We start from the raw sequence: 25,832 nt of genomic DNA, 5'->3' as shown, positions 1-25,832 counted from the left end.
GGCTAGCAAAAATTTTACAGAAATCCTTAAAAAATTTCCTTGTATCACCATGTTAACTGGCCTTTGTGTTTATGCTTATTTTTGATGGATTAAGAAAGGTTTCTTTTAAGAACTCAGGGAAAGGATATACAGAGATAATCCCTAGTGCTGGCCTAACCACCACCCTCCTTGTTGTAAACCAACGAGGTAACAGAGACTCCGAGGTTAAGCACCAGCTTTCAGAACTTGCAGATGAGAGATTCAAGTTGCAGTGTTAGATTCAAATCTAGATCTTCTAACTCTAAACCCATTGCTCTTTTCACTATTCCCTGCACTCCTGCCTCTCGAGCAAACCAAATAAATTCCTTTTGTTACTTTCCTCCTACATGAGGAAAAGTCATCCTATCTTTTAAAACAGTGATAAAGGAGCAATGCACTTTGTTGATATATATCTTTCTCATCTTCCTTCCATGAGATTCCACATTTTGTATCTGACATTTGATCCTGTATTTTCATTTTTATTGGGCCAATTGGTCATTGGCTCTTCTCACACTGGGTACTGCTCTTATTTTATGAGTTATGTTGTATTTTATTGTTTAATTATGTCTGTCCACTACACCATAAATTCTGTAAGAGGCAATGTTTTCTTCATTTTAATCCCAGAAGTCCTTGGATTACTACAGCTCAGTATATAGTAACTAAATTAGGAAATGAAAGCAATTGAATTGAGATAATTTATTGGAAACCTGAACACCGAACTTGATATTAGGGAAGAAATGGACTTTTCTAATTCATTGAGAATTGTTGATTTAGATGAAAAGAGAAACATAATCTGCAAGAAACCTATCAATATACAAACAGGTTCAATCTAGGTGAGTAAATGGAGAGGCAAAGTACCTCAGACAAGTCACCTGCATAATTACCTCACAACTGTATAACAAGAAGTCTTTCCTATCAATGGTAGGAATCCAAAGTAGTTACTAAGCAACTATGATGTACCATGTTCTGGGGGTTGGGGTTTATTCAGCTGTGAAAATCTTAAGTAGAAATCCCTGACCTCATAGATCTTACATTGAACTGGGGAGGAGAAAGGTAATAAATGAATCAGCATAGTATATAATATGATAGATGAAGACAGGTGCTAAATAAAGAAAATTAAAGCAAGGAAGGGGGTTAGAATGCTTGTGTGTGTGTGTGTGTGTGTGTGTGTGTGTGTTAGTGGAAGGATCAGAAAAGGTCTAGGGGTGGGTGGGGAATGATATTTGAAGAAAGACTTGAAGAAAGTAAGAGGGCTGGCTTTGCGGATTTGGGTGGGGGGAATATTCCTGCAAAGCAAAACCAAAAGCCACTACAAACACCCCCATGGCAGGTAGGAGAGGAACAAGGAAGAGAGCAGTGTGGCCTGGCAGAGCATTGTAGAGAGCTAGTGGGTACTGGGGTCAGAGAGATGACCAGGGAGACATCATGTAGGCCCTTTTACTTAGGAATCTTTGAAAGGCTCTGAATGGGGGAGTGGCTGATCTGCATTGTATTTTAACAGCATTGGCTGTTATGCGGAAAACTGACAAAGAGGAGACAAGACTGCTGGCCACAATCATGGCATGGTGTGTGGCATGATGGTGGCTTGGACGACATCAGGTAGCAGAGGAGGTAGCAAGACGCTGGCCACACGCTGGCCATATTCTGAAGGTAGAGCCAATTGGGTTGACCGGTAGATGGAATACGAGATCTGAGAGATAGAGACGAATCAAGGAGAACTTCAGATTTTTAGCCTAAGCAACTGGAAGATTGGAACTGGCTTTAAATAAGAAGCCAAAGGCTTGGGGCGCCTGGGTGGCTCAGTCGGTTAAGCGTCCGACTTCGGCTCAGGTCACAATCTCGCGGTCCGTGAGTTTGAGCCCCGCGTCGGGCTCTGGGCTGATGGCCCAGAGCCTGGAGCCTGCTTCCGATTCTGTGTCTCCCTCTCTCTCTCTGCCCCTCCCCCGTTCATGCTCTGTCTCTCTCTGTCTCAAAAATAAATGAACGTTAAAAAAAAAAAGAAGGCAAAGGCTTGAGGAAAAGCACAGGATCAGAGGAGGAAAATGAGCATATTTCCAGCTCTGTTAGATTTGAGATGCCTTGAACACAGAGTCCCACAGCTAACGTTGTAATAGAACTACTCAAACTCCTTTAAACACTTATTTTTTCCTGATTATTGAAATAATATGGGCTCATCGTAGAAAACTTGAAATAAATAGATAAAATAAAAAACTCTCCATATTTCTGCCACTTGACAATTGCTACAATATTTTGTGGTATTTTTTTCTTTCTAGATACATTATTTTAGACAGATTGAGAAATATCATTTATAAAATTTGGCAACCTTTGTTTTTCATTTAATTTCACATCATTAAACTCTCCCATGCCAGTAAACAGTCTTAGAGATATTTTTAATGTCAACACAATATTCCATTTTGTGGGCATACCATAATGTACCTGTTTGCCCACCACTGGGTATTTAGCTATTATCTGATTTTTTTTTCTGTTATGAAACTGCTTTGATGACCATCCTTGTGTTTTGGATGCTAGCATTTATTAAGTTAACTGTACTTCTTTTAGTTTTTATTGTGCACCTGTGAAACATGCTGGGTGGACAAAAGTATTTAATATCAAAATTAAGGGTTTTGAAAACAAACTTGACTTGTTGAATCCACAAAGGTCCATTTATGAAATGTCTCCTTTTTCCCATATAAAAAGAGATTTCTTGAGCTGTTAGAATCACATAGGGATTGGACAGGGCTGGACATTAAATACCACAGCTCAGGTGTGGACTGGATGTTCTGCTGAGGTCTCACCAATTATGAAGGGTCTTAAAACTCTGCTATCAGAGGGACTGTCCCTCACCCCTGCTGCAATAAGATTTCTGAAAAGTAGGTTAGAATAGGTCTGCTCAAGGTGAGTGAGTGTATTAGTGCACTTAGAAATGGGTCCTGTAGATTGGTGCCACAGTGAAAACTTCACTGACGATCAGATGGTGGCATAAGTGGATACCTCTTGGGACCAGACATTGATCGAAGACCTTCATGCATCTAGGAGCCTACAGTTTTTCAGGGCAAGAAGGAAAACACGATATTCTTTCTGCCAGACGATTTGCAGCAGGGCCTCACATACATTACACTTAGCTAAGTCCTCCAAACCCACTTAGAGTCATGCAAATCAATGCCTGATTTAAACTGTGTGTGTCATATGGCACACTCCAACTTATCACCAAGATGCATATGGTGCAGGGAGGTTACATTCCATTTTCTGTTCCAAGAAGTTGCTTCACTGTATAATAAAAGCATTTTTTTGGGTATGGCCTCTACAAATTAAAAAAAAAAAATCAAAAAGAAAAGAGAGAGAGAGAGCCTTGGATGTGTTCTGTTCTACAAATTTGCATCGGATTTCCTAGTCGTTAGAGTGAATTAGCTGGTTGTGCTGTAACAAGACTTAATTTAACTAATAAGAATCAGCACACTGGCTTCACTTGACAATTGTAACCTCTGAAAGTGATCAATTAAGACATCACAATCTGTTTCATGACAACATATCGGGATGCCGCAGCTGTGCAGATTATGAGGTCAGCAGCTGACTAACAACTTGAGGGCAAACATTGGCAACAAGAGCCTCTTGTTTATGTAACAAATATGTAATTGGGCAGAATGCTAGGAATGTAATGGCTTGGGGGGATAGGTTGTGATCTTTAAACTGTCCCTTTCTTTTATATATTGTCACCATAGCCAGAGTCGTAAAAGCCTTCCACATACGTATCCTGCTTGGCCACTGTCCTGCCTAGCTGCCTGACCTCCTAAATGAGGTAGCAGGAGATGTGGCTGCACATGGTGACCACTCTATTTGCCACTTGGCTGCAGGGACCATTTTACAGTATGCTGGGAGAGCAGGGCTAGATGAATGAAACATTCCTAATCATAATCAGAAGCTGCAGGTAACACCAAGAGCTTGCTAAGGCCCAAGGGACTCATTTATACCTTTGAAGACACTTCAAACTACGGTAAGCCATGATAAAAAAGAAATACCTAGCAATGAACGGACAGTTTGACCCAAGAGCTGCTCTTATCTGGTTATCTCCGTTCCTTTTATTAGCTTTATCGCTGCATCTTGTGATCTCAACTTTCTTTGTTAAAATGTACTGCTATTTCTGGAACTCGTTTATATTATTTGACTTGGGGCCCTTGCTCGAAAATGTATTCCATATGTTTCCACTCGTTCGGTTCTGCCTCAGTAAGCAGTTTCTTCCCAGATTGAGGCCCTGAATTTTCTGAGACCTTTGGAAAGATTTAGCCAGCTCCACTTTATCAAGCCTTATCTTAATTTTGAATTCTCCTTTTTAGTCGCCTTGTCCTTATTTTTTGTTTCTTTTCATTTAAAACAAACTTAACCTCTTCATCTTTTTTTATTGCACACTCAAAACATCATCAAGGCAAATGCTTCGGTTGGGCTCGCACTGTGTCTATAAACCGAGATTGCTGCAATATTCAGCTGACTGGGCAATTGTGTCCCTGTGAAAAGAAAGCCCACAAACATCATACATTTCCTTTTATTTAAAATCTAACACGTTGAGGGACGCCTGGGTGGCTCATTCAGTTAAGTGTCCTACTTCGGCTCAGGTCATGATCTCGCGGTCCGTGAGTTCGAGCCACGCATTGGGCTCTGTGCTGACAGCTCAGAATCTGGAGCCTGCTTTGGATTCTGTGTCTCTTTCTCTCAAAAATAAAATTAAAAAAACATTTTAGAAAAAAATAAAAATCTAACATGTTGAGAGGCACCTGGGTGGCTTACTCAGAGTGAGTCGATGGCTCACTCTTGATTTCAGCTCAGGTGATGGTCTCAGGGTGGTGGGATTGAGCCCCATGTTAAGATTCTTTCTCTCTCTCTCCAAAAAACCAAACAAAAAAAATTCTCTCTTTCTCTCTCTAATATATATATATTTAAATTATATGTATGTATATTATATGTATGTGTGTGTGTGTGTGTGTGTGTGTGTGTGTATGTTGATTTTTTTTTAATGCTAAGATCACTACATTTGATTTGGGTATTTCTCCCTTGCAAAAGTATACAAACTCTGTACCTGCACATCTGGTTATGAACACTCAGCTTGTGGAAAGTTAAGAATTTGCTGACATCTATTAAGCAACCAAGTAATTTTTACTTAGTACTTATTCTGTGAAAGGCAGCATGAAGGATAAAATAATTTTAGAATTCTAATCAGTGTGAGCTTTTAATCTTAGTACACAGCTCTGAGGCATAGTGGAGTTTGATGATTAACTAGGGTCCATTCATGCACTATTTTAAAGGCCTGAGGGATTGCCTTGAAAAACAAGTCCTTTCTCTGCTAAAATGAATCATGACATTTGCCTCCTTACAAGAAAAAAGGACTCGGTTCCTGTCTTGGGCACGGGAAAGGATGAGAGAGGGAGGAAAGGAAGAAACAGTGAGAAAGATAAATAAGCTTTGTGTATTATATTTATTGATAGAAACATAATTGAACACCTATTATGGGCCAGTCACCCTACTCAACACTTTATTACATTATTCCATTCATTCTCATAATAAATTCTGTATAAGTTACATTTTTATTTCCCATTATAGAGTTGGGAAAATTGAGATGAACATGATATCCAGTGGGTACCAGATATTTTTCAGGTTAAAAAGAGGAGTATATGTTACCTTATATAAAATGTACTCATAGCTAAGAAGGAAATATTTATTATTAATTTGCATTATTCCTAATATACATATGGGCAAACACCTCAAGTCTCACCCAGTATTGTATTAAAATTATTTATATTAAATTATAAATTAATGCTTTTAAACAACTTGGTGAACAAGAATTTCACCAAAAGAGGACAATGTTTCCCAACTGATGAAAGGCTCCTTAGGAATAATAGGGTTTTCATATGAACAGAATTAACCTCTTTTCTCTGGCAATGGTATTAGCATGGCATATGGAACTATGTGGAAAATTTTTTATTATTTTCAATTTGAAATATGGCTGTAACTTCAGTCTAAGATAAACTAATCACAACCAATTTTATTAGCCTCAGATGGTTCTCCACATCTTTTTGTTTTTAATCTGTTTATTTTGAGAAGGAGAGCATGAGTGGGGGAGGGGTAGAGAGAGGGAGAGAGAATTCCAAGCAGGCTCTGCACTGTTGCACAGAGCCCGACTGGGGGCTCGATCTCAGGAACCGTGAGATCATGACCTGAGCCGAAACCAAGAGTCTGATGCTCAACCAACTGAGCAACCCAGGCAACCCATACCTTTATTTAATTTCTTTTTCAAAACTTTTTCATAACAGCAGTGAATTGTATTTCTTTCTGAAACATTAAGTGGTTATAGTTCATGTCTGAGGTAAAAAAGGCCATGCCAGATGATGTTTTTAGAAACTGTTCTCTGTGTAGATATTTGCAAATGACATATCGGACAAAGGGCTGGTATCCAAAATCTATAAAGAGCTCACCAAACTCCACACCCGAAAAACAAATAACCCAGTGAAGAAACGGGCAGAAAACATGAATAGACACTTCTCTAAAGAAGACATCCGGATGGCCAACAGGCACATGAAAAGATGTTCAACGTCGCTCCTTATCAGGGAAATACAAATCAAAACCACACTCAGATATGACCTCATGCCAGTCAGAGTGGCCAAAATGAACAAATCAGGAGACTATAGATGCTGGAGAGGATGTGGAGAAACGGGAACCCTCTTGCACTGCTGGTGGGAATGCAAATTGGTGCAGCCGCTCTGGAAAGCAGTGTGGAGGTTCCTCAGAAAATTAAAAATAGACCTACCCTATGACCCAGCAATAGCACTGCTAGGAATTTACCCAAGGGATACAGGAGTACTGATGCATAGGGGCACTTGTACCCCAATGTTTATAGCAGCACTCTCAACAATAGCCAAATTATGGAAAGAGCCTAAATGTCCATCAACTGATGAATGGATAAAGAAATTGTGGTTTATATACACAATGGAATACTACGTGGCAATGAGAAAGAATGAAATATGGCCTTTTGTAGCAACGTGGATGGAACTGGAGAGTGTGATGCTAAGTGAAATAAGCCATACAGAGAAAGACAGATACCATATGGTTTCACTCTTATGTGGATCCTGAGAAACTTAACAGAAACCCATGGGGGAGGGGAAGGAAAAAAAAAAAAAAAAAAAGAAGTTAGAGTGGGAGAGAGCCAAAGCATAAGAGACTGTTAAAAACTGAGAACAAATTGAGGGTTGATGGGGGGTGGGAGGGATGGGGGTGGGAGGGAGGGGAGGGTGGGGGATGGGTATTGAGGAGGGCACCTTTTGGGATGAGCACTGGGTGTTGTATGGAAACCAATTTGACAATAAATTTCATATATTGGAAGAAAAAAAAAGAAACTGTTCTCTGTGGCCAAAGGGAGTATCTCCCCCCATATGAAAACCTCCTTGAGGTAAATACACTTTAGCAGCCCACAATGCCTGCTTTCAAGTCCTTGGGAATCCAAGGTAGCTCAAGACTGCCAAGCCATTCTCTAACTCAGGAGTCATTCTCTCTTCTGTACTCATAAAGATTCCAGAACACTTGCTGATTGGGATCCTGTGTCCCTAATGTCTTTTTTTAATTTTTACTTTATTAGAAGCATTAGTGTTTGGCACAAAATGAATTCTGTTTGCAAACCCAAGGAAACCAAGAAGGTCCTATATTCTCTGATCCTATGGAGAAGGGTAGGAGGAAGGTTGGCTACTCTTTCCTTCTTTTTAAGAATCTGTGCATTTTTATAATTAGTCAGCTTTATTTTTCTGTGTTTAAATATTATTTAAATAGGCTCGAGAAACCAATTTACCATGACATGCCCTATTGATCCTTACCTGGTTAAAAAAAAAAAAAAAGGAAAAATTACCCAAACTAACAGGCCATTCTCTCTGATTGGCAAGTTTATCCTTTTTTTACTTTTCAGTCACTTTTATCTTGAAATTAATACACATATAGCTAAAGAACTCTCCTGTTTCTCTCTCTCTCTCTCTCTCTCTCTCTCTCACACACACACACACACACACACACACACTCATACACACACAGTTACCCTCATCCAGCTAATGAGATCACTCACTCTACTGGCCACTGTTTCCATCTTGCTCCTTACCAACTGCTCTGGAAAATTCCCCTTCTCTCTTCTCTGGGTAAGAACCTGACAAATTGTCCTGTCTTTTTTGAATGATATATTGGGACAACTGCCAAGCACTTTACATTTTAATCAGCAAGAAGAATGAAATATTTAACCTTTCTTTTTTTTCTCTGTGAATAAGCATATAGACAAGATAATTAGAGCTTATAGAATAGATAGATAATTAAAATCTGTGAATTAGAACTTGCAAAAAACAGTGTGGTTTCTCCAGCAAAGAGAAATGGCCATGTATGAAAGGTCACCTGTCAACCAGTTCTAGTTATTAAATCTCTGTATTTATCACTAAGGTGGCTCTATGGAAAACGAAGGTCAAGACATTAAATTATGAAACAGTCAGGATTAGAAAAGGTCACCAAAAACTCAAGTAAAATTTAACCAAACCTGCTAATTCTGCACCCTAGAAGCAGGCAGACACAGCCAGGGATGAAACGTAACACTAGAGAGTGCAAATCTATCTCCCCATTTTAGCCCCTAAAAACGAATTTCTACCTGATGCCTTGAAGTCTAAATGAAACTCGCTCATCGCAAATAAAAACAGGAGCTTCGATAAATATTTCAGAATGAAAATCATGTTTGAATCGAACTAGCCTAAATTATTAAAAACATTTTTTTACATTAGTCTAACGGTTGCTTTCATTTCAACCATAAGAATGCAATTTAAAATATTGGCCACAGGGCACTCCTGGCACCCTAAATGCTTTACAGGACAATTAGCAACTCACCACTCACTAATTTACTACTTTAATATTGAAACAAATGAGATCTTTGCTTTTCATCGTCCAATTTGAATGAATTTGAACAAAGCAAGTTGAACAAAGCTCCAGAGATACACTCTCCAGTTTGCTGTCGTTTATTTCTCCACTCTTCATGAATGTTTTTAGAGTTTTAGTTTTAGAGGCTTCAACATGTATAATGATGCCATTGGGGAATAGATTTTGCCTTTATTCTCCTTGATGTTCTTTTGAGGTCTTTCAAGTAAAAGGTACAAAAGAGGCATTAACAATCTGGCATTGTTTTTATTGCTTGACAAAGAAAAAAATGTATTTTAATTTTTCCCGTGTTTCAGGAATGATTAAGCAAGCTGTTTTCATCTACATCAAGTCACTTTCAGCAGACCTCTAACTGTGAGCAAAGAATTGTGAAGACTGTTCTAGAGAGAAATCAACACAGTTCAACCAAGCCAGCTTGTAAATGCACTTCTTTGCCCCTCTACGAACCAGCATCTTTCAGTTAATGCAGCTTTCAAAAGTAGTGTATATAAATCACATATTATGAGTAACAGCACATAAAAAGACAGATTTGATAACCCACAGTTTGGCTCTGATTCTCTGTGGATTTGGGATATGGCATCTACCTTGATTCCTACCTGGTGGCATTACATCTAAACATAAAACTTAATATGGGGGTACATAAAAATGTTAATGTCAAGAAATAATTCTAAAACAGGTAACATAAAGCTATGTTTCTCAGTTGCCATAGATGATGTGTTCTTTTTATTTGGAAGTTCCTTGAGGGGAATGGATCTGTATAATCATGTAGGCATGCCAAAGAAAACAGCTTGCACTCTCTGGACTGGAAAGCAAAAAACAAGTCTTCTCAAACCAAGAGTTTTCTCCTACTGGCTGGAATAATGAAATAATTCACACTTCACTATCACTATTAGGTCATAAAATCTGACTAATTTTGTGACCAACTTACCTCTGGATTCTTTTCTCTTAGGAAGATGAGTTCAGGATACTTTGCTAACATTCTACCCTCTATGTCATACCAAGAAAGTAAAAAAGAACACTGATTCATGCTACAGTATTAGTATCTTTTTTCCCCCAATTAGTTTCTTTATTTTTTTATTTTCTTTAATATAACTTATTGTCAGATTGGCTAACATGCAGTGTGTAAAGTGTGCTCTTGGTTTTTGGGGTACACTCCTGTGGTTCATTGCTTACATACAACACCCAGTACTTACCCAACAAGTGCCCTCCTCAATGCCCATCCACCATTTTCCCCTCTCCCCCCACCTATCCCTGCATCCGCCCTCAGTTTGTTCTCTGTATTTAAGAGTCTCTTGTGGTTTGCCTCCCTCCCTCTCTGTTTGTAACTATTTTTTCTCCTTCCCTTCCCCCATGGTCTTTTGTTAAGTTTCTTGAGATCCACATATGAATGAAAACATATGGTAACTGTCCTTCTCTGATTGACTTATTTCACTCAGCAAAATACCTTCCAGTTCCATCCATGCTGCTGAAAATGGCATGATTTCATTCTTTCTCATTGCCAAGTAGTATTCCATTATATATATAAACCACATCTTTATCCATTCATCAGTTGATGGACATTTAGGCTCTTTCCATAATTTGGCTATATTTACAGTATTAGAATCTTAACATGTCACTCAGTTAGGGACATGGTTCTCAACTGAACTCAACAATAATCAGGAGAGCTTTTAAAAAATTATAATGGATATACTCCACTTCTGACCAATGGAATCAGACAACTCTTGAGGATGGCACCTACAAGTAAGCGTTTTTTTCAAGTTCCACAGATGATTCCAGTGGGTATCTAGGTTTGAGAAACACTTTCCTAGAGGGATCAGCAATGATAAATGAGGAGACCATAATGCCAGATTAAAGAGATGAAAAACAAAATGGTAAAGTTGGATCCCTGGGGTACTGTGTGGAGAAGATCCTAGGGTAGTAAATCTTTCCAATTACAACCTCGACTACTACCAGCTAGATTGGTAAGCAGCACTTACCACTGAAATCAGGCCAAGAAGTCAGATGTCATGAAGAGCATATGGAGAGGATATTGCAAGTATGCATGTAGTACCAAGCATGAGAACTTTTATTTCCCACAGAGTTATGTTTATTATAGAGCCTTAGAGGTCTTCCATATGTTCTGGCTAAAATTTGCTTTGGAAGCAAGGAAGAAAATTGTGTTGCCTGATCAATTTTCTTAATTGTCATGTGGAATTTTGGTGAGCATTTAAGGCTAGTGACAAATTGAACATTAACTAAATACAATCTTTCCCATCTTGTTTCATTTTCTAGGCTGAAGGATGCTTTGAGAAGAAGGGGTTGGTGGAGATGGAGCAATGGCAAATATCAGCGAAGGGCCCATGAATGGAGTGAGAACCCAGGGAACATAGGAGTCAATAATTTAAGAATATAGTTTAACGGCTATCCTTTGAAAAGATAGGGACACCTCTTCCTCTGAGACAGGAAAAAAGAATTAAGAATGAGAGGAGAAAAGACAACCTTACAAGACATGACTGCAATTAGAGTTCACTCAGGATTCCCTTGCATTTCTAAAAAGCAAGTAAGGGTTAATTATGGAAAGATGGGATACTTAGAGGTAAGGTTAACAGACTTTAGGAGAGGGATGAACTTTTGAGAAAGAGAGTATTTTGAGCAAGAATAAGAAAGATTGCAGTAGTGCCACAGCTGGAATTTAGAAATTACAGATTTTTGATGAATGTATTGAAAGGTTATACATTCTTTCTAGTGCTATTCAGGAGCACAGAGACAGGAATGAAGAAACTAGCCAGCTTGATCTAGAGCTGGAGATTGTGGTAAGTGATAGACTGAAAGTTCACAGTTGAGAAATAATTATGAGCACTAGTAACATGGATTCCAAGCTGAAAGTGGAAGGAAATGGTGGCAAAATGAGCAAGTGGAAAAGATAAGGCAACATGAATGTCTTAGTGGGGTTATGTTCATTCACTGGAGACAGGGAGAGCATGCATGTACTGTATGTCCTAAGACTATGCTTATTTAGGAATAAGAAAAAAATGTGGCTTATATAGGCTTTCAACTGGCTCAGGCTTCAGGAAATAAACTATAGTATAAGTCATTCCTTCTAGTTTGGAAATGCAAAACCAAAGTGCAAAGGATATTCAAATTCATTACTGTTAACAAGTACCAGCATGAGAATATCTGCTTCAATAAATTAACTTATAAAATTCAGACAAACTTTTCATGGCAGATAAAAGAGCTGGAAAAAATGTAAAAACAATCTATTTAAGATCATCCAAGACTTAACATGGCGAGAAATTGCCAGCCTACAGAAATCTGGAACTCAGGGGGTAGACCAACACTAAAGGCTGCTTTAGCCCTAGAGGCATTTGTGGCTCTGGAATAAATGGTTGAGTTCTGCTTCTGGCAGAAATCAGAATGCAAATTCCCAAAGGGTAAATCAACATCTACTTTGTTCTAGGACTCCTAAGATGTGTGCTAAAAATTAGTTTGAAATAAACCAGTCTAGCAAAATTTGTCATCTTTTTTCATGCTGGTTGGTTGGCTCTGAAAACTTCAATTTTGGAAATTGCATTATGTAGTCCTGGACTTCTCATAGCTTTAGACACCTGGAAAAAGCAAAGAAAAATATCTTCTCAGGAGGAAGATAATAGCATACTAGGCCTCAAATTATTGCTACAAATAAAATTGTAAATACAATGCCCAACAGACAATCTAAAAATCCAGACACATGAAAAGACAAGGCACCAATAGAGAAAACCAAAAGCAAGAGTCCCATGGGAGCTCCACAAATGGAATTACAGGGCATAGACAGAAACAATCTATGTTCACTACATTCAAGGAGATAAAAGCCACGTGAAATACTGGCAGGGAAATGAAAACTATAAAAAGTGATGGAGTGTACATAAAAAAAGAACCACTTAGAAGTTCTAGAACTGATAAACACAATACAAGAAATGAAGAACTCAATGACTGAACATATATTTATCTGAAATACCAGAGGAGAGGAGAAATGGAACAGAGGACAATGGCTGAGAATTTTCTACAATTTAAAAGAATCCACACATTCAAAAGGCTGATGACTCGTAGGCAAAATAAATAAAAAAATAAATCTATATCTAAACATAGTATAGTGAAGCTTCAGAAACACAAAAACAAAGAGGAGATTCTAGAATTAAATTTACCATAAAATAGCATATAATTTGGGAGGCTGTAAGTGGACTTAAAATACTTTCAGTTTCTTCCATAGTCATGGGAAGAGGGTAAATGTACCAAATAACATTATACTTTCATAAGCTTAGATGCTGTTCTTAGGGCAGTAGTTCTCAAATGTTTTGGTCTCAGGTGCCATTTATATTCTCAAAATTATTGAGGATTCCAAGGATAGTTTGTTTACATAAGTTGAACATATAGTGATATTCACCATGTTCAAAATTGAAAATGAGAAAAATTAAAAATATGAATTCATTTAAAAATAACAAAAATATTACCATATCATATTAACATATCACATTTTTAATGAAAAGTACTATATATTTTACAAAACCATAAAAAGAGTTAATTTATATTACATTTTTGCAACTTTCTTTAGCATCTTGCTTAATTGAAGATAGCTGGATTCTCATATTTGTTTCAGCTTTCAATCCATTACAAATGTGTGTTTTGGGTTGAAACAGAAGAGAAAAAAAATCCAGCTTCACACAGATATGTAGTAGGAAAGGGGAGATAATTGTAGATATTGTTCCTTGAATCTATACCAAAATTGGCAATTTCTTAAATTTTATTCACAATATGGAACCTGAAAACATATGAATAAAATTTTCTACCATTACATTAGAATTCATCGGTCTATCTTACACTTCTCATGCATCTTTAACACTGTGCATGCATGATTTTGTAACATCACACACTGGTTTTGAAAAACATTAGTGCAATGAGTAATGAAGATATTTGAAGTGTTGAAGTTTTCCAATATATATTATAAAAACATTCATTGATATTACCACTGATCTCATCAGAAAAGTCTTTAAGTTTTCAGAAACCAGAAAGCTGATGGTAACAAATACAAATTTTCCAAAATGCTAATTTTGACTTGAAGGCTCAATTTTTGTCATTAGTAAAATATGCTGCCTGTTATTTTCTTGAAATGACAGGTTCACGTCATTCATTTTCAAGAAAATGTCTGCCAAATACCTAAATCCGAATATTCATAATTTGTCTGTTGGCTGTTATTTCAAGTAAAAATGGTATTCAATGAAACTTGCAACACATATAACATTTTTCAGAATAAAAAGTGTTGGGGAGAAAACTATATCAATGTAATTTGTAACATTAACACTCAAATCATATAATCATCTCAAAAGTAAATGCATACAAGAAATATCATCTCAGTAAACACAGAAAAAGAATTTGATAAAATTCAACACCAACTAATGATTAAAAACTTTAATTTAAAGGGGAAGTAACAGGGAGCTTCCTTAGTCTAATGAAATATTTTCTACAAAACAAAAATTCTAGAGTCAACATTGTACTTTCACATTTAAATTTTTTTTAAGTTTATTTCTTCTTGATAGATAAAGAGAGACAGAGCATGAGCAGGGGAGAGGGAGTGGCAGGGGGAGACACAGAATTTGAAACAGGCTCCAGGCTCTGAGCTGTTAGCAAAGAGCTCAATGTGGGGCTCGAACCCATGAACCGTGAGATCATGACCTGAGCCAAAGCTGGATGCTTAACTGACTGAGCCACCCAAGCGCCCCAATGTACTTTCACATTTAATGGTAAAATGTTGGAAGCTGTCTTTCTGAAATTGGGAATAAAACATTTATTTCCACTATCACCACTGTTATGTAGTATTACACTGAGGTCCTAGCCAATGCAGCAAGGCAAGAAAAAAAAAATGAAAGGTATAAGGATTGGAAAAGAAGAAACAAAATATAATTAGTCACAGATGATATAATATTAAATAATGCACATGTAATTTGTTATAATTTTTGTTGGAGTTAGTAGTATTGCTAGATACAAATCACTTATATTTCAATGATCTCAGCAACAGTGAAAATTGAAGAAAGTGTATCATTTATAACTGTCTCACAATATAAAATACCTAGGAATAAATTTAGTAAAAGATGTGCAAGACTTCTGTTGAGAAAATACAAATTTTATTAATAAACATTATCAAAAACTCATATAAATAGAGAGATATAACATGTACATAGACTAGAAAACTTAATGATGTAAAGATGTAAATTGTCCTCAAATTGATCTATAGATTCAAAGAAATCTCAATCAAAATCCCCAAATACCACAGAATTCTAACATGCATATGAAATGCAAAGGGCTAGAAAAACTAGGACACCCTTGATGAAGAACAAGATGGTACTGGCACAGGATGGACAAAAGAGACCCAGATAACACAATAAAGACTGTAAATAATTTGGAATCAAAGTGCCAAGCTGAGTAGTGGAGAGAGGGAAAAAATCAGGCTTTTAAAAAAGTGGAGTTGGGGTGCTGACAGCTCAGAGCCTTCAGATTCTGTGTCTCCCTCTCTCTGCTCCTCCCTGCTCACGCTCTGTCTCTCTCTCTCAAAAATAAATAAACATTTTTTTAAAAAGTGGACTTGGAATAACTGAATTTTAAAAAGTAAATATAGACCTTTCTTTATATAATGCAGGTGAATTGGAAACTTGTATCTGAAAGACAGTAAAAGTCTATTGAAAAAAAGTAGGAGAGAACTTTTATACCTTCAGAGTAAGAATATTTTTTTCTTAAAAAAGATATGAAAGCACTAATAATAAAGGAAAAGATTGAGAAAATAAACTATATTAATTTTAAGAATGGCTGTCTTTCAAACGACAACATTAAGAGAGTAAACAGGCAGGCCACAGATGTGTGTGTGTGTGTGTGTGTGTGTGTGTGTGTATCTTCTCTCTCTGTGAGGTATGTGTGTGTGTATGTATATACATATACATATACATACACACACATATATACATATGTATGTATATATATACATAAATATATCCTAAAAAGAGTCAATATACAGATATATAACAAATCCTTACAAGTCAATAATAAAAGATAGACAAAGCAACAGAATGATGGGCAAAAGATTCAGTCATTACATAAAAGAGGAAGTTCAAATGGCAAATAAGTATCAGAAAAGGTGATCATCAGGGCACCTGGGGGGCTCAGTTGGTTAAGTGTCTGACTTCAGCTCAGTTTATGATCTCATGGTTTGTGAGTTCAAGCCCCGCATCAGGCTCTGTGCTGACAGCCCAGAGCCTGGAGCCTGCTTCAGATTCTGTGTCTCCCTCTCTCTCTGCCCATCCCCACTTGTGCTCTGTTTCTGTGTCTCTCAAAAATAAATAAATGTTAATTTTTTTTTAAAAAAGGTGCTTATCATTAGTAATCAAAAAATGCAAATTAAAACCATGAGATGTTATTGCACCTCTGTCAGTTTGCTTGAAATTAAAATATCCGACAGTGCTTTCAACAATAGCCAAAGTATGAAGAGAGCCTAAATACCTATCAACTGATGAATGGATAAAGAAGATGTAGTTTTATACATACAATGGAATATTACTTGACAATGAGAAAGAATGAAATCCTGCCATGTGCAGCAATGTGGATGGAAATGGAGGGTATTATGCTAAGCGAAATAAGTTAGTCAGAGAAAGGCAGATATCACATGTTTTCACTCATATGTGGAACTTAAGAAAGTTAACAGAAGACCACGGGGAAGGGGTAAAAAAATAGTTACAAACAGAGAGGGAGGGAGGCAAACCACAAGAGACTCTTAAATACAGAAAACAAACTGAGGGTTGATGGGGGGGGGGATGGGTGATGGGCACTGAGGAGGGCACTTGTTGGGATGAGCACTGGGTGTTGTATATAAGCAATGAATCATAGGAATCTACCCCCAAAACTAAGAGCACACTGTATACACTGTATTTTAGCCAATTTGACAATAAATTACATTAAAAAATAAATAAATTGAAAATAAAATAACATAAAATAAAATAAAATAAAATAAAATAAAATAATAAAATATCTGACAATATCAAGTATTAAAAAGAATGTATAGTAACTGGAAGTCTCAAACAATAACTGGCAGCCATGTGAAATCTGCATTAACACTTTGAAAAAGTATAGCATTCTCCTATAAACTTGAATATACATACACACCCTAAGACTCAGGAATTTACTCCCTGCCATATCACTTACAAAAATGCATTCTTTTGTAATCCAGGATCCATATACAAGAATATTCAGAGCAGCATGGTTTATAACACCCTCAAATTCTTGTGCAAAGGAATTCTGTCCATCACTGAAAACAAATGAACAACATACATGTATCTCAAAAACATGTCAAGCGAAAACCAGACACAAAGGAACATAGAGTAGAAGATCCTATTTATACAACACTCTGAATAAGCTAAGCCGGGGAGATTTTCTTAACATCACTTTGAAACCATAATGAACATCACAGTTAACAACGCCCTGCCAGAATAGCACTGATGTGTTACAAGATGGTGGTTAAGTGTTCTTCAAAAATGGTGTTCCCAGGACAAATATGTTGGCAAATGTCACATATATTCTCCACCTCTCAGAGACTGCCAATGCATATTAAATACCTAAGGCTATGAAAAGTCATTCACTGAAAAAATTTGTTTCATTTTGTTTAATTCGGAGTTCCAGAAAATTATTTGGAAACATTACCCTCCTTTTTTTTGTTGCTTTTTATTTTTCTGGTAGCAGACTGATTAATGTCTTATGAAATAATGGTTTGGAACATAGTTTGGAAACTCCATGATAGATATGGTCTTATTAGGTCTGGGAACAAGACATGAATGCCCAATGATTTCACAATTATTTTACATTGTTCTGGAAGTTCTACTCAATATAATAACTGAATCCCGGAGACCAGGTTGGAGGAAGTATTAATACTGGAACAGAGGGCGAAAATCATCATTGTTTGTAGATGATATGCTAGTCTTCCTTGCAAACACAACAGACCAGAGAAAACTATTAGAACCAGTAGGAAAAATTTAGAATGGTAGCCGTTACAACATGGATATATAAAATTACAGATATTTATAATTGTTAGCTCTTCCTGATGGATAGACCCTGTAATTATTACAGAATGCCCTCCTTCATCTCTTGTTACAACCTTTAATTTAAAGTCTGATATAAGTATGGCCACTCCAGCTTTCTTTTGACTTCCAGTAGCATGACAGATAGTTCTCCATCCCCTCATTTTCAATCTGACGGTGTCCTCAGGTCTAAAATGAGTCTCTTGTAGACAGCAAATAGATGGGTCTTGGTTTTTTTATCCATTCTGATACCCTATGTCTTTTGGTTGGAGCATTTAGTCCATTAACATTCAGGGTTACTATTGAAAGATATGGGTTTAAAGTCATTGTGATGTCTGTAGGTTTCACACTTGTAGTGGTGTCTCTGGTACTTTGTGGTCCTTGCAACATTTCACTCACAGAGTCCACCTTAGGATCTCTTGTAGGGTTGGTTTAGTGGTAATAAATTCCTTCAGTTTTTGTTTTTTTGGGAAAACCTTTATCTGTCCTTCTATTCTGAATGACAGACTTGCTGGGTAAAAGGATTCTTGGCTGCATATTTTTCTTGTTCATCACATTGAAGATTTCCTGCCATTCCTTTCTGGCCTGCCAAGTTTCTGTAGATAGGTCTGCTACTACCCTTATGTGTCTACCTTTGTATGTTAAGGCCTGTTTATCCCTAGCTGCTTTCAGAATTCTCTCTTTATCCTTGATTTTGCCAGTTTCACTATGATATGTCCTGCAGAAGATCCATTCAAGTTATGGCTGAAGGGAGTTCTCTGTGCTTCTTGGATTTCAATGCCTGTTTCCTTCCCCAGATCCAGGAAGTTCTCAATTATGATTTGTTCAAGCACACCTTCAGCCACTTTCTCTCTCTCTTCTTCTTCTGGAATTCCTATGATAAGGATATTGTTCCATTTGATTGGATCACTTAGTTCTCTAATTCTCCCCTTGTACTTCTGGATTTTTTATATCTCTCTTTTTCTGAGCTTCCTCTTTCTCCATAATTTTATCTTCTAATTCACCTATTCTCCCCTCTGCCTCTTCAATCTGCACTGTGGCCAACTCCATTTTATTTTGCACCTCATTTATAGCATTTTTTAATTCATCATGACTATGCACCAAATTTGGAAGCACCCAAATACACAAAAACAGTTAATCACAAACATAAGCAACCTTATTGATAAGAACGTGGAAATTGCAGGGGACTTTGCTACTCCACTTACAACAATGGATAGATCATCTAGACAGAGAAAAATAAAGAAACAAGGGCCTTGAATGATACATTGGATCAGATGGACTTCACAGATATATTTAGAACCTGCAACCCAAAGCAATGGAATATACTTTCTTCTCGAGTGCACATGGAACATTCTCCAAGATAGATCACATACTGGGTCACAAAACAGCCCTTAATAAGAATAAAAGAGTTGAGATCATACCATGCAGACTTTCAGGTCACAAGCTATGAAACTTGAAATCAACCACAGGAAAAAGTCTGGAAAACGTCCAAAAGCATGCGGGTAAAGAACACCCTACTAAAGAATGAATGGGTCAACCAGGCAATTAGAGAAGAAATTTAAAAAATATATGGAAACAAATTAAAATGAAAGTACAGCAATCCAAACGCTTTGGGATGCAGCGAAGGCAGTCCTCAGAGAAAAGTACATTGCAATCCAAGCCTATCTCAAGAAACAAGAAAAATCCCAAATACAAAATCTAACAGCACACCTAAAGGAAATACAAGCAGAAGAGCAAAGACACCCCAAACCCAGCAGAAGAAGAGCAGAAATAAACAATATAGAATCTAAAAAAACAGTAGAGCAGATCAATGAAACCAAGAGTTGCTTTTTTGAAAAAATAAACAAAATTGATAAACCTTTAGACAGGCTTCTCAAAAAGAAAAGGGAGAGGACCCAAATAGATAAAATCATGAATGAAAATGGAATTATTACAACCAATCCCTCAGAAATACAAGCAATTATCAGGGAATACTATGAAAAATTATATGCCAACAAACTGGACAACCTGGAAGAAATGGACAAATTCCTAAGCACCCACACACTTCCAAAACTCAAACAGGAAGAAATAGAAAATTTGAACAGACCCACAACCAGCAAAGAAATTGAATCAGTTATCAAAAATCTCCCAACAAATAAGAGTACAGGACCAGATGGCTTTCCTAGGGAATTCTACCAGACATTTAAAGCAGAGATAATATCTATCCTTCTCAAGCTGTTCCAAAAAATAGAAAGGCAAGGAAAACTTCCAGACTCATTCTATGAATCCAGCATTACTTTGATTCCCAAACCAGACAGAGACCCAGCAAAAAAAAAAAAAAAAAAAAGAGAGAACTACAGGCCAATATCCCTGATGAATATGGATGCAAAAATTCTCAATAAGATACTAGCAAATCGAATTCAACAGCATATAAAAAGAATTATTCACCATGATCAAGTGGGATTCATTCCTGGGCTGCAGGGCTGGTTCAATATTCACAAATCAATCAATGTGATACATCACATTAATAAAAGAAAAGATAAGAAACATATGGTCCTGTCAATCGATGCAGAAAACACATTTGACAAAATTCAGCATCCTTTCTTAATAAAAACCCTCGAGAAAGTCAGGATAGAAGGAACATACTTAAACATCATAAAAGCCATTTGTGAAAAGCCCACAGCTAATATCATCCTCAATGGGGAAAAACTGAGAGCTTTCCCCCTGAGATCAGGACCACGACAGGGATGTCCACTCTCACTGCTGTTGTTTAAAACAGTGTTGGAAGTTCTAGAATCAGCAATCAGACAACAAAAGGAAATCAAAGGCATCAAAATTGGCAAAGATGAAGTCAAGCTTTCACTTTTTGCAGATGACATGATACTATACATGGAAAACCCAATAGATTCCACCAAAAGTCTGCTAGAACTGATACATGAATTCAGCAAAGTCACAGGATACAAAATTAATGTACAAAATCAGGTGAATTTTTATACACCAATAATGAAGCAACAGAAAGACAAATAAAGAAACTGATCCCATTCACAATTACACCAAGAATCTTAAAATACCTAGGAATAAACCTAACCAAAGATGTAAAAGATCTGTATGCTGAAAACTATAAAAGCTTATGAAGGAAATTGAAGAAGATACAAAGAAATGGAAAAACATTCTGTGCTCATGGATTGGAAGAATAAATATCGTTAAAATGTCAATACTACCCAAAGCTATGTACACATTCAATGCAATCCCAATCAAAATCGCACCAGCATTCTTCTCAAAGCTAGAACAAGCTAAAATTTGTGTGGAACCACAAAAGACGCTGAATAGCCAAAGTGATTTTGAAGAAGAAGACCAAAGTGGGAGGCATCACAATCCCATACTTTAGCCTCTACTACAAAGCTGTAATCATCAAGACAGGATGGTATTGGCACAAAAACAGAAACATAGACCAATGGAATAGAATAGAGATTCCAGAATTGGACCCACAAATGTATAGCCAACTAATCTTTGACAAAGCAGGAAACAATATCCAATGGAAAAAAAGACAGTCTCTTTAACAAATGGTGCTGGGAGAACTGGACAGAAACATGCAGAAGAATGAAACTAGACCATTTTCTTACACCATTCACAAAAATAAACTCAAAATGGATGAAGGACCTGAATGTGAGACAGGAAACCATCAAAACCCTAGAGGAGAAAGCAGGAAAAGACCTCTCTGACCTCAGCCGCAGCAATTTCTTACTTGACACATCTCCAAAGGCAAGGGAATTAAAAGCAAAAATGAACTATTGGGACCTCATGAAGATAAAAAGCTTCTGCACTGCAAAGGAAACAGTCAACAAAACTAATAGGCAACCAACGGAATGGGAAAGGATATTTACAAATGGCATATGGGATAAAGGGCTAGTATCCAAAATCTATAAAGAACTCACCAAACTCCACACCCGAAAAACAAATAACCCAGTGAAGAAATGGGCAGAAGACATGAATAGACACTTCTCTAAAGAAGACATACAGATGGCCAATAGGCACATGAAAACATGCTCAATATCACTCCTCATCAGGGAAATACAAATCAAAACCACACTGAGATACCACCCTACGCCAGTCAAAGTGGCTAAAATGAACAAATCAAGAGACTATAGATGCTGGAGAGGATGTGGAGAAACGGGAACCCTCTTGCACTGTTGGTGGGAATGCAAACTGGTGCAGCCGCTCTGGAAAACAGTGTGGAAGTTCCTCAAAAAATTAAAAATAGATCTACCCTATGACCCAGCAATAGCACTGCTAGGAATTTACCCAAGGGATACAGGAGTGCTGATGGCATAGGAGCACTTGTACCCCAATGTTTATATCACACTTTCAACAATAGCCAAATTATGGAAAGAGCCTAAATGTCCATCAACTGACAAATGGATAAAGAAGATATTGTTCATATATACAATGGAATACTACTTGGTGATGGGAAAGAATGCAATCTGGCCATTTGTAGCAAAGTGGATGGAACTGGAGAGTATTATGCCAAGTGAAATAAGTCGGGCGAAAAAGACAGATACCATATGTTTTCACTCATATGTGGATCCTGAGGAACTTAACAGAAGACCATGGGAGAGGGGAAGGGGGGAAAAAAGTTACAGAGAGTGAAGGAGGCAAACCATAAGAGACTGTTAAATACTGAGAACAAACTGAGGATTGATGGGGGTTGGGGGAGTGGGGAAAGTTGGTGATGGGCATTGAGGAGGGCACCTGTTGGGATGAGTGCTGGGTGTTGTATGGAAACCAATTTGACAATAAATTATATTAAAAATAAATAAATAAATAAATAAATAAATACCAAAAACACAATTACATCCATAGTACACCAGCAAAAGAAAAGAACTATAACTGAAAACTATTTAATGTATAATAGCAACCAAATGCAAAATACCTAGGGGTAAAAACTGAATAAGAAATTTGTGAATGCTCTATGAAAAACAAACATATAGGCTGTCAGTCCAGATACGGAATGATAAGTGTTTTTTAAGAAAAAAAAATTAATTTCTACATCGAGACTAGATGCGTGCTAAAGTTTATTTATGGTCTTAGATTTTGTGATCTACTACTGGACAAGCTAAATAAAGCCTTTGAATTATAGGAATCTGATAGTAAGATTTAAATATAATATTTATACTTGCTTTGGAGACTCTCTTTCCTTTATTACTGCAGTAACTATAGTTTGAAATCCCTTTCTTGTTTGAATAATTATTTTTAAACTATTTTAAATCTTCTTCTAGATATCATGGTTATTGACCCAGTAAATGAAATTACTGAGCCCCAGTATTTTAATGCTTTAATGAAGTGGCTTTCTAAAATGCTCACTCCCTGTGACCATGTAAAGCATAGCAATTAGCTAAAACTGAAAATTACCACCCTTCTAGTACCCAAGACTCCAGCAACTAGACAAACTAAAGACCTCGCTCAGGCCTCAGAAGAGCAAGAGCAACAATAAACAAATAATTATTCACAGGATGAATGAACCAAAATGTTTTATTGAAAATTATGGTGCACAGTCGTCACAATTTTAAGAGATTTCAGACTTCCGTAGAGTCTTCTCCAAAACCTATGTAACTGGAGTTTAGAATTCTCCATGGGATCATTCTGATAAAGGGCAATTTGAACATCTCTCAAACACTGAGTATTGTAGCTCCTTTACATATTTTGAAGCTGAAATAAAAAAATAAGGCCCTGAAGTTAAAACAGGGTCAGTTGCCATAAAACATTAAAGCACAGGCAATTCTGTTTCAGATTCTGTGTCTCCCTCTCTCTCTGCCCCTCCCCTGTTCATGCTCTGTCTCTCTCTGTCTCAAAAATAAATAAATGTTAAAAAAAAAATTAAAAAAAAAAAGCACAGGCAATCCAAAATGTAAACAAATTTTTATTTTTTGTTTCATTTACAAAATAGGTTTACTGACAGGCTATGAAAAGAATGGGTGTCCTTGCCTTTCCTGAAAAGAAGGAAATGTAAACTGTGCACAAGTCCTGGCTGGGTGCAGCAGCTGAGACACGGTCCTCGTCACAGCCCCCCACCTCACGCTTGGGCTCCCGTCTGTAGCTGCGTATCTAAAGCATAGGGCCTAATTAAGCTGATGAATTATGTATGGATATATTATTGAATATATACCAGCCTGGCCATAAAAATAAATAAATAACCTTTCTGTTTCCCAGAATTTCATTTGCGACGTGGAGAAGTGAGAGGGAGCTGTGAAAAGCCAAATAATTTTTCTAGTTCTAATTGTTATGAAAATGATATGCCTCTGTGTGTGTGTGTGTGTGTGTGTGTGTAACTGCTATCAACAAATACTAATTTTCAGCAAAGAATAGGTAACACTTCACAAAAATAGGACTTGTTCCAACTGAATATTTGTTTCTTGTGAGAGGAGACAGGCAGTTTGCTATACCATGGCCATATCATTTCTCTATCTTTCCAGTGCTGGAAGCATACATTTGCCCATAAACCAGATTTTCCAATACAGATTAAATAATGAAGACATGATGGGGTACCGGGGTGGCTCAGTCAGTTGAGCATCCAACTCTTGATCTCAGCGCATCGTGATTTGTGGGTTTGAGCCCCACATGGGGTTCTGCACTGACTGTGCAGTGTCTGCTTGGGATTCTGTCTCTCCCTCTCTCTCTCCACCCCTTCCTTCCCCACTTGCACTCTCCCACTCTCAAAATAAAAAAAAAAAAAAACTTCAAAAAAAAGATGATTAAAAAAAAATGAAGACATGATTCAAAATGAAAGCTATTAATACCAGGACTTTGAAAGTTTAGTATGTAAACTTTCATATATAAAAATAGATCACTGCATATAGTCATTTCAATACAACCAACATGCACCATTTCATCATATTCCACTTCCTTCTTATCTGAAAAGAACTTAATGTGTTTTAAGAAAATGAGAATAGAACCATCTTCTGGCAGCATAGTACAACACAAATAAGCACTGACTTTGCTATCAGAGCTGTGTTCAGATTCCTCTCTGTCATTTTCTAGGCTGGGTGCTTTTGCATACATTTCTCAACTTCATGATTCTCTGTTTTTTAAGTTCTACAATTCATTTATTAGTTATCCGTGGGCAACCACTGTATTTGCCCACCTGACAACCTTGAATGCAATTCAACATTACTATTCATCTCCCATAAAAGAAAGAAAAAAAAAAACCTACAGTCATTAGTGGGCAATATAAATTTAGTGGAAGACCGTTTGGGGATATGAAAGAGGGCTTTCCCCTCCCAGATCTTCGTTTCTTCCTAGTGACGCACCCCAGACTCTATTTCTCTGCATTTCTTCACAAAGCGATATATTTCTCCTGATGGTTCTTCCCAGCTGGACTCTCACAACTATCACTCACTCAGCCCCCTAGACTCCCTAGTTACCAAGATCGACCCTTCTCAGGAGTTAGTAGAGATGTATCAATAACAAATCTTGTGATTAATAAATAAAAGCACACATACACACACTTTGCAAGAGGAAATGAAGGCTTTTTATTTTCTGCATTTGTGTCATCTGAGGATTCCCTTCAGGACTAGTAAAATCTTTCTGCTTTGGCTTTAGCTTTGTTATTTTTCTTAGCAGATGTTGGTAATAAATATGTTTCAGAAGCATCCATACACTTGCTTCTTTCATTTTTTCCCCCACATAAGTCTGCTTGGTAAAAAAAAGTGCTACGTAGAAAACATCAGATGCAGCTTAAGGACACACAGAGTGAAGGCTTTTCTGTGTGGGCTGGATCGTGAATGTAGAGCACGCATTGTGACGAAAATCATTCCTCTAGCTCATGATGGGAAT

General features: G+C 37.1%; 1 protein-coding gene and 1 long non-coding RNA gene across 5 annotated transcripts in view; one reads left to right on the top strand and one right to left on the bottom strand.

Annotated features, from left to right (window-relative positions):
* The window catches only part of ST6GALNAC3 (ST6 N-acetylgalactosaminide alpha-2,6-sialyltransferase 3), a 532,085-nt gene that overhangs the window by 199,268 nt on the left and 306,985 nt on the right, over positions 1 to 25,832 (bottom strand). The gene's annotated exons all lie outside the window — the stretch shown is intronic.
* Positions 3,621 to 24,168, top strand: LOC122227621. 3 transcript variants are annotated; one of them, XR_006206152.1, is made up of 4 exons: positions 3,628 to 4,009; positions 9,252 to 9,372; positions 11,227 to 11,494; positions 23,947 to 24,168. It is a non-coding gene; the product is annotated as an uncharacterized LOC122227621 (long non-coding RNA). The 3 variants fall into 3 exon arrangements; XR_006206153.1 differs by having other exon boundaries at positions 3,632 to 4,009; positions 11,227 to 11,303; XR_006206151.1 differs by lacking the exons at positions 11,227 to 11,494; positions 23,947 to 24,168 and having other exon boundaries at positions 3,621 to 4,009; positions 9,252 to 9,495.

The sequence above is a fragment of the Panthera leo genome, chromosome C1, assembly GCF_018350215.1.
Source record: "Panthera leo isolate Ple1 chromosome C1, P.leo_Ple1_pat1.1, whole genome shotgun sequence".
Taxonomy (NCBI): domain Eukaryota; kingdom Metazoa; phylum Chordata; class Mammalia; order Carnivora; family Felidae; genus Panthera; species Panthera leo.
This window is presented reverse-complemented; position numbering and strand designations above follow the sequence as displayed.